At 31.9% G+C, this 9,598-nt stretch overlaps 1 protein-coding gene across 1 annotated transcript in view; it reads right to left on the minus strand.

Annotated features, from left to right (window-relative positions):
- Nucleotides 1–1,547, minus strand: part of LOC124369191 — a 53,738-nt gene extending 52,191 nt beyond the window's left edge. Inside the window, exon 1 of the mRNA XM_046827009.1 lies at nucleotides 1,439–1,547. The gene's annotated coding sequence lies outside the window, so the exon portion shown is untranslated. The remainder of the gene's footprint in view (nucleotides 1–1,438) is intronic.
- Between the last annotated feature and the right edge of the window lie 8,051 nt (nucleotides 1,548–9,598).

Here is a 9,598-nt window from a genome sequence, read left to right on the forward strand (position 1 = left end):
GATCTCTATACACATGACTCATAACTAATACTAAGCTGTTGTAAAATGTTCAAATAATTATAATATTTATAATTTATAATAACAGTAACAGTCCAGCAGTACATAGCCTAGTATTAAGTGGTTAACAGATAACAAGGAAACATTTTATTTCTTCTCTATACATATAATAAATAATGTTTCACTTATAAAATGCTAAAATTGTCTGTGTGTGTGTGTGTGTGTGTGTGTGTGTGTGTGTGTGTGTGTGTGTTAAAATTTCTGTATCGTGTGCATGTTTTGCTACTATTAATTAGTTATAAAAACGTAAATTCAAAATACGAAGTGTCGTTAATATTAAAAGGAAATATTTTTAAATTGAGTTTGTTATTACAGAATGTTTTTAGTGTGTTCAGAAAAGATTCACCTAACTTATATGATACTTTACCAAATATTCATGTCACCACAAAACTATCGTTTTGCTTATTTTAAATCTATTTATCTTAATATTCACAAAATAATTCATATTGAATATCTTAATATTCGAGTTATCGTGTTCTTATGACATTTTCAGAATGAATAAGCAACATAAATTGTGTCACTTAAGAACAGTTTGTATTTTGTTATTTGATATTTTATCAATTGAATTTATTGGACCAGGCTTTGAGAAATATATGTGAAGACAATAATGTCCTATTTTCCCTTATGTTCTTTGAGATTACTTTCCTAACAGAGTCTTAAATATCAAATTTAATTTCTTTCAATGTAAACATCATATCTAGAATGTTTTTATAAAATGGAGTGAAAAGTTGGATGATGAATCCTTCTCATACAATAGTACTAATTACTGTAACACGTGTACTATATAGATTCTACACGTGAATCGTTTTAGATATGATAGTTGCATTTTAACTTGTCAGAATCCAGTAGATCTTCATTTTAAAGCCCATGTATTATGATTTACGTTCATTATTCAACATTCTTGTACAATTTTAAAATATTATGAATCAGCCATATCTCGAGTCTAGTTCGTGGAAGCGCCCGCTATGTCTGAGGGTAGCTATGTTTTATAAAAGAAAATTTATGTAGCTGAAACTTATTGATGAGTAATGAGATTAGCGTGTTGTACTATCACGTCAAATTTTTTTCATAAAAGCTGCTTTATCTTTTATAATAAATTTAACATGTTATGCTAAACAAAACTGATGATTTAATTTAAGGTTAACACATTTATTTTTCATATGCATTTAGTCGTAGTATAAAAGTTATTTTATTAATTTAATCTCTAAAAGTTTCATTTCTAATATAAACAGTGACTAAAAAAAGCTCAATATATATTTTTCTATCAACCTATTTCTACAATCAAGATTAGAACTGTTATAAATATTAAAATCTCTAATACAATTTGGAGTCGTTATTTAAAATAAAATAAAAAAATCAAGATGTGGATCAAATATCTTACCTTGTTCAATGATATACCAAAAACCACAACACAAATTCCACTCAAAACACTGGCACCAAAAATAAATCGGTGATTGCGAGTGCGTGCGCGTATTTTATAGGTGTTCTCCTTCCCCTCGGAGAACAACTTTCAAAGATGACACTCCTGCGCATTGTGTAATCTCACCCACTACTGCGCGCATCTCCCGCTGAACCGTACCGTCGCGCGCCTAGCGCCGTGCCGTGCCGTGCCGCGTGCCACCTCCGCTAGACACAGTCGTCTACCGCACACAGTCGTCTGCAGGGCTTCTAGTTTTAGATACAAGAATAATTATACTAATACTTATCGTTCTTACCCTTTTATCTGCAAAATTAAACATTTAACAAAGCGCAAAAAAATAAACTTCTTGGTTTCTCTAATAAATGCAGAAGAATAAGAATTATTCAAAAAAAGAAAACTTGTTTTATAAAAGGAAAACTTATGAGATACTCTGGTTTATGTTGTAAATTGATACTGTAGATTGATCTTCGATGAACATTTCCTTCAAATTTATATATACTTCTATATCAATCAGTACCACATCCAAGGCTTTGAGATCCAATCCGGAAAATAAAATCCAACTCTATTTTATTCAGAAATAATAAAATATGTATTTCTTTGATATCACACAATAGGAATAAAGTGCCACATACGGAAAAAAATCCTGTGCGTGGCTTTGAGTTCTCTTAAAACATTGTGCGCTTACTACATAATAGATAAAGAGACAGAAAGAAAGAAAAAAAAAATCATAGAACTGGAGAATAAAATTAATTTAGAAATATAATGTACAGTATTTGTTAATATAAATAAGTTCATACTAAGACTGCTAGAGAATAGGTGTGACATCAACTACCGTAATTTACTAGCACTACAGAAATACTTTTCTCCCTTTTTAGGTTCAGATGTTTTTAGACCAATTTCTATGTAGGAATAAAATAAAAAAATCAAAATATGTGTTTTTTAACTGTATATAACAGAATATAAAGCCAAATATAAATAATAGTAGATAGTAAACCTCCGGATTTAAATACATTTTAAATAGGCTAAAACTTCAAACTAAAAAATATTCAATTAAAATTTGTTATAATAATTTATTATATGAAAAATTTGGCTTTTCAGATATTCTAATACTCGCATGGACGAGGGAATACCAGCTATAACACAGCGCTTGTGTAGATAGTGTCAGACAGCAATGTGACATATTTAAACATACTCAGGGCAGATTAACATCTTCGTAATCAGCTCCTACCTCTACCAGCCAGGCGGTGATAAGTATTTTGTATAAACCAAGTGAAACCTGCATACCCCTTATACGAGCAGGTATTGTTCTATGGAGAAAATTCGTGATATAGAAAGAGTTTGTGCAATAGTTAATAGTAAACTATTCTTTTCGTACAAAAAGTGTAAAAATTGCTAATAACTTCATTGTCCTTTTCCATTCTCCACAGATCATTTCATACGTTCATTCAGCTAAATTTACACGGCAAATGTCACAAACGGTTTCATTGTTTAAAATATTTAATTTTCAAGATTTCGGCTTCAAAATTCAAGAGACTCTACAAAACGTCAAGATTAAGTTGAGCCACAAACAGTGTAAACTGAAAAGCTCTCGTCTATAAATACCTTCTTATTAATAATATTATTCATTTTGCACAAATAACTTTTTTCTATAATCATTTAAATAAAAAAGTTAAACAAACAACCATTTACATAAATGCCAAGACCACACTAATGGTGGTATATCAATATGTATTGTTAGTACGTATCTAAACTTATTTCAAACCTACTCTGACTTGGTAATGCATTTGCAACTTATCCGAATGCATTTTAGAAACCTATAATGTAAAAAGCAATACACTAAGCAGCTGAAGAGGTGTTGCAAAATATAACCAAAATCCTTGTTAGTAACAGGTTAACGCTCTGCACCTGACCAAACGTTGGAGAAATAAAAACATTTCTATAGAACGCGTGTTTTTACAGTTTAAAGCTCTATTTTTCTGTTATCCTAGGGATAGTAAAATCATTAACTTAACACTAACTTGTATTAATATTAGTGCGTGAAGATGTGTACCACATTAGGTGATGATAGTTGGTCCAATAAAATTAAGAAGTTTAAAATTTGTTCTAGTATCAAGAGAACCTATTTTGTCAATACGTATCAATAGTCATTGAAGTTTTTAATTTGTCTTTAGCATTTATTGCACTACAATATACTTTATTGGAATATGTATCTGCGTAACTAAGCAAAGAATTAATTACTTACATTTCTTTAAAATGTATAAGAATAAACAATGTTTTTCATTTAAAGAATACTATATAAAGATAAATTTGAAGTATTTGATCTACAAATGGGTACAAATATATTAATTATTATTTGTACACAGTAATACGTTCTTGTGTGGATAGTTGGCATATTACAGATAGATAAGGAATAACAAAAAACGCCAGGATAGAGAAAAAACGTTTTATCATTTATAAGCCTAGTGGACTGATTTTAGTTCGTGGTTGGGTAACATGGTTAGATAAGGTCGTAATAGACCTTAACTTCAGAGTATTGTCTAACTCCATGTTTACCTTGAAAATACGAGTAACTACTTTCTCTATGTTAATAACATTTTAGAAAGTAGCCGTATTTTCGACATTCAGAGGGTATTTTATAAAGGTTACAGTGCATGATTTGTATCATTAACTAACAAAACAAATATAAGATGACCAATTATTAAGCTCTGAGGATTTGCACAACCAACTAGATATCGTTTCGTTATGTATCTATAACCTGTCAACCACATGGAACTGAAGAAACACCATGTAGTTTTCAACATGTCTAGTCGGAATGTGTGACGAACGGAATACTTAGAAATGTTAGTGTTACAAATAATCTGCTAAGTATAATATTTTCCGTGCCGTTATAGAAAGGTGAATCCTTCTTGTCTGAAAATAGAGTTAAAGTATTCAATAAATAGTTTTAGGCCAGAAAGGTGTGTTATATTAACAGGTTTTACCATGCATAATTGCTGTTATTTGGTATTATTATAAAAAATTATTAATTCTGTGAATGCTCTGGAACACAACTGAAAAAATACAAATGACGAGAAAATTCACTGGAGCTGAGGTAATAAAGGAAGGTCCTTATGGATGTATGATATTACAGTTTGTTTGTACAAACAAATACTCCAACAAATATTTAGAATTGCCTTTAAATTAGTGATAATGAAAAAGCATCGATTAAAATGTGTTTTATTATTGTCTCTTTGATGCCTTTTGACCTTTTGGGCCCGAAATCAATAGGGTTATTCCTAAAACCTAGATGACCTTGACCTTATATACCAAGTTTCAAGTCTCCAGAACCTTTCTATAAAATTAAACGTATAATAGACGTACAACGACAATATTTAAAGAAGGACCTTTGGATTAACAAGTAGATCCATAATGGTCTTTAACATTAAAGCGGCAGCCGAGTCAGTAACATGTTATGACTTCCAAGTGGTGGCACACAATGTTGGAGGGAGACTGATATAATCATGTTGCACATTTTAAATCATTGAACCGTCTTTTAATAAATTTTTACGAGGCTTTACCATCTTCACACATTACACTCAAAAGGTGAGGCCAACCCAAGAGAAGCTGAGATTATAAAGAATCCTTTCCGTGGTGAATCGGTTGCCCATCTCTTAACATTATTTGCGATATAAGTTTAAGAGCTATTTGCAGTATGAGTTCGTGTTAGGCATAGGATACATTGAAGCGAAGTTGGTATAATTGAACATTATTAGTTGGTATATGGTACTTAATTTCAGGTAAGTTATTGACCGAAAATTAATATCTAGCTACCAATCAGTTATTACTTCCAAGCCTTGCTGGCTCTGATTTTCTTCTATTCCTCTGAAGATTCTCACGCAAACATTTGGCCATGACGTCGGGTAAAACCTATAAAAGCTGATTTGCCTGTTTTGAAAACACGTTACAGTTCAAGATAGAACATAAATCTGCGTTGTGGCCCATGGAAAAGTTAAGAAAATCTTACTCGTACTTAGTACAGCTCGTTTTAACAAATTTTATTACAACTATTCAGTGCTGAGCCACCCCAAATGGTCAATCCATACAAACAGTAGCCATTTTAATTTACTATGGCAAAGTATATATTTTTCCATACACAAATTAACACAATCACAAATGTTTTTAGAAACAACATGCAGAATTCATTTTTTGGTATTCCGATTAATATAATATGAAACACTTGAATCAATTGAGATACTAAGAAATTATTACTTTCGTCTGAACAAATTTATGTTAAAGGGCGAGGCCTACTAAATTTGTGGGAATAAAAACAGTTAGGATTTCATGTTATTAATTTTTAATCCATTTATTGTAGACCGGTTACTAGTATTTTCTACATTTTATTACATCAGACTTAAGGTGATATGGTATTTTACTATTATTATTGTAAAGGTGTCGTCAGCATATTGGATTATTTCCTATCCAGTTGCACTCAAGCAGACATCCTTAGGTAAATTTGATATATAAATTTAAAATAATGTGGAATCCTAATAATATTAAATCCTTGAGGACACCCGGTTTTGCTGATTTTCCAGTCAGAAAAAAAATAAAATTTCATACTCTTCAATTTTGACTCTTTGGAAACGTTTTTTCTAATACGATTTAAAAAGCTAAACTTCTCCGAATACCATAAACTTCCAATTGTTGTAAGGCAATTTCTCGGTTCATGTAGTACTGTAATACTTGTAATTCCTTTTTGGATCCAAATCAGTACGATTTGTTACACTATAAAAATGTTCATTGAGTAAATTTGCCCTACACAAACCCTAATCATAAGTACAGTTCATTTTTAACCTGATAATATAATCCATTCTTCAAGTTCACGGCTTTTGACGTTTTAATAGATTAATATTGTTTTGGTTATTTGGCTTTTTGAATCTGTATTGTTTTTACATGTTTTAGATTTCTCTTCCAAAGTAGTGTCGAGAGGGTTTTGATTCCAGAGTAAGAAAGAATCTTTTTTTTATTTACTTGCATAAATTATCTCTGGTGTTAGCAAAGATCTTTAAGGGTCCTTATTGAATAAATCACGTTTTTGTGATATAGAATATCATCGAAAAATGTGTTATACAGTTTTCCAAACTTTCCCGAGTTACATAGTAAAGTTCAGACCAGTCTTTCTCTAATGTCGTTTTCAATTGCAATCGGTTTTAAAAAATGTGTCTTTAAACATTTATAACTGGTACGAATTTTATTAATTTTGATGGCCTCAACCAGGATGTGTGGACGGAGAGGCCTGGATCAGTAACAAGTGTGATATTGACATTAAAATTAGTACAAACATTATCTAAAAATGAACTTGACTTACTGGTTACTCTAGTTTAAACATTTATATTTGCACTCAAAATCATAAGAAAACATTATATAAATAAGTGTAATTTACCTTGATTTATTATATTAAAATCCCCACAGAAAAGTATTTTCTTTTTTTTGTTTGATTTATTTTTCATAATTAATGCAGTAACAGTATCCCATCTGGTTTAAAAATATAACATATTTGAAATGTAAGTCATGATTATTCTTTATTTTCTGTAAGTAGCCAATGCTCACTAATAATCATAATTTAAAATTTACTCTCGAATTAAAAATAAATATATTAAGTTCTTAATAAGACTGATGTTGCATCTACATCCATAACTAAGTTTCTACAGATTTGGTCCATAAAAGTTGGATTATTTTTATTATTTCAAATAGCTTGTGAGTTAAAGCAAGAGTATTAGTTAGTTATTATATTCGTTTCACTAACAGAGTGTCTTTTGTGATCTCTAAGGTGATCTATAAAAAAACTTGATTATGAAGGGTTACGCAATAGTTAGAATCATTTCCGTTATGTAAGGTCATCTCCAGAACTTGTGGCCGATACGATGGTGTGGCCACCGCAGATGATGGAATGGATGGATGGTCACAGTTTTGGATGGTCCAGAATAAGTGCTGTCATGTTTATCCAGCTGATGTACCTCCACTGACCGTTGTGCTGCTGGACACGTGGCTCTTGTGAGGAATGTCATGTTTTCAAGGCTGTTGTTATCTCCGTTGTTGGATCAGTGAGTTATGTGGATCTTCGGTACTTGAATATGCTTGTACAATACTGACAATATATTTCTTTTGACATTGTTTATGGCATAATGCAGTTTTTTTTATACATTGCTGGTGTTGTAGGCCTTTACTTACTTTGAATCAGATTTCCTTTCATTTATGATTATACTAATTTAATATCCAGTTATGGAGTGTAATTCTACAATTTTGCTCGCAAAATGATCAGGGAAATTTGGTCACGCACACATCCCATTGGCGAGTATACTCGTATAAATGTCTTTCTGTCCCTACTTTCTATGCTTCCTATAGGTTCTCAAAATCTTGTCATAAACTTCAAAATTGGGCTTATCGAAACTGGACCAAGCCATACACTGCTGTAACATCCTTATTTTTGGGTTGTTAGTTGCTTGCTAAATGATTTTGAAGATGAGGGCCTTACAAACTTTATCCTGAAGCTAACGGTGACACCAGCACCCATTTCTCTGTCTGAAGAAATGCTGTGGGCAAAAGTAACACTTCCATGCATTTTGTAAATATCTATCACTTCTCCAATGTTCCCATATTTTATACTTATAATATTTGTATTTATGATACCTTGTATGTTACTGTCAATAATTGACATTGGTTCGCCATTAGTAAGGTTACTTGAGATAGGAAAGCCATTTAAATTCCACTTTATTTTAATGGTGATAATAAGATTAGCTAGTTTTTGTCCCGTTGTTGTTTAAGTGAAAAACATTTTTGGTAAAAGTTAACCGCTTTGAGACTGTTCAAATTTACAAAAAATATTGTTTATTTAAAATTAATTTTTGTGTTAATCAACGATATACTCTGTATGTTTATCGTGGAGTAGTATACCTCCCTGAGTAATAGTAGCTAAGACCAACATTTTGAAATTGCGTACGTACAAGAATGGAAATCTTCATGGAAGGCTGAATTAACCTATTTTCAGACTAACCTCATGATCGGAAGAACGTCCCAAGCAGGAACAGAAGGTCGTACGCAACGATTTTACAATTCCCCAAAAAGACTCAAGGTGAACTCCCTTTTAGGTAAAAGTACTTTCGTATGTCCTGAAACTCCAGGTAAATCGTATAAACATTAGTGACACGGTTAGAAATATCACAATCAGAGATGAATGAGCACGTACAAAAACGTAACTCGTATTAGGGCAAATGATAATAATTATTATTCAATATAGTCAAAACAAACATCACAATATAAATTGTAAAAATGTACAATTAAAAATAAAACTTAAGTAGTCACGTCGTTTTTATTAGGGCTCAGGCAATCGTCACATTGTCTCAAGCTTATGACACAGAATCTAAAATAAAAAATTTCCATAAGATATTAGCATTAGTGTTAAGAACTAAAACAGTGAGATTGGACTTATTTATTATTTTACGAATACGTAGTTATGAGTATAAAACATGAGACTAAATTTATCATCTTTTAAGATTCAGGCTCTACAGTCAGTAGCTCGTTCGTCTCAATAAATCCGTAGATAAGTTTTAAAATTACCAGACTGGGTTAAAACGTTTTCTTGTAATTCGAACATTTTTGTAAATTTACTAGTCTGAGAAAAAAAAAACAAAAATCATGTTTTAGTTTTTTATGTGGTAAATTGTTTGAAAATACCACGACGATTATGTTATAGCTGGAGAAGGTTTCCAAGTGGTACCCGGCGAGAAACAGCGGAGTAATGACGTAGGTGAAAAAACACACAACTAAATAAGAGTTACAACACCAGGTGAGGGTTGCGTGGAGGGATTGGCCTATTGACACTTGCCGTATGATGTATAGTAGAGAAGGACAGTACGGCACGGCCGCGGCACGTCAGGCAGTTTAACTTATGCAAGAGAGGCCACCGGGTTATAACTTGGCCACGAGTCGTGCAAAATCGGCTAAGCGGATAGGTTAGCTATGAGTAATTGTGGTTCTCCAACGACCGACGGGACTGGACTGACTGACCCGATATCGGGTTCTAGGTGAATTTATAGGAGAAAGTGTATCGTTGTGTACCAATAGGAGATATCTTCAGTATTTACG

Source organism: Homalodisca vitripennis, chromosome X (genome assembly GCF_021130785.1).
Source record: "Homalodisca vitripennis isolate AUS2020 chromosome X, UT_GWSS_2.1, whole genome shotgun sequence".
Lineage (NCBI taxonomy): Eukaryota > Metazoa > Arthropoda > Insecta > Hemiptera > Cicadellidae > Homalodisca > Homalodisca vitripennis.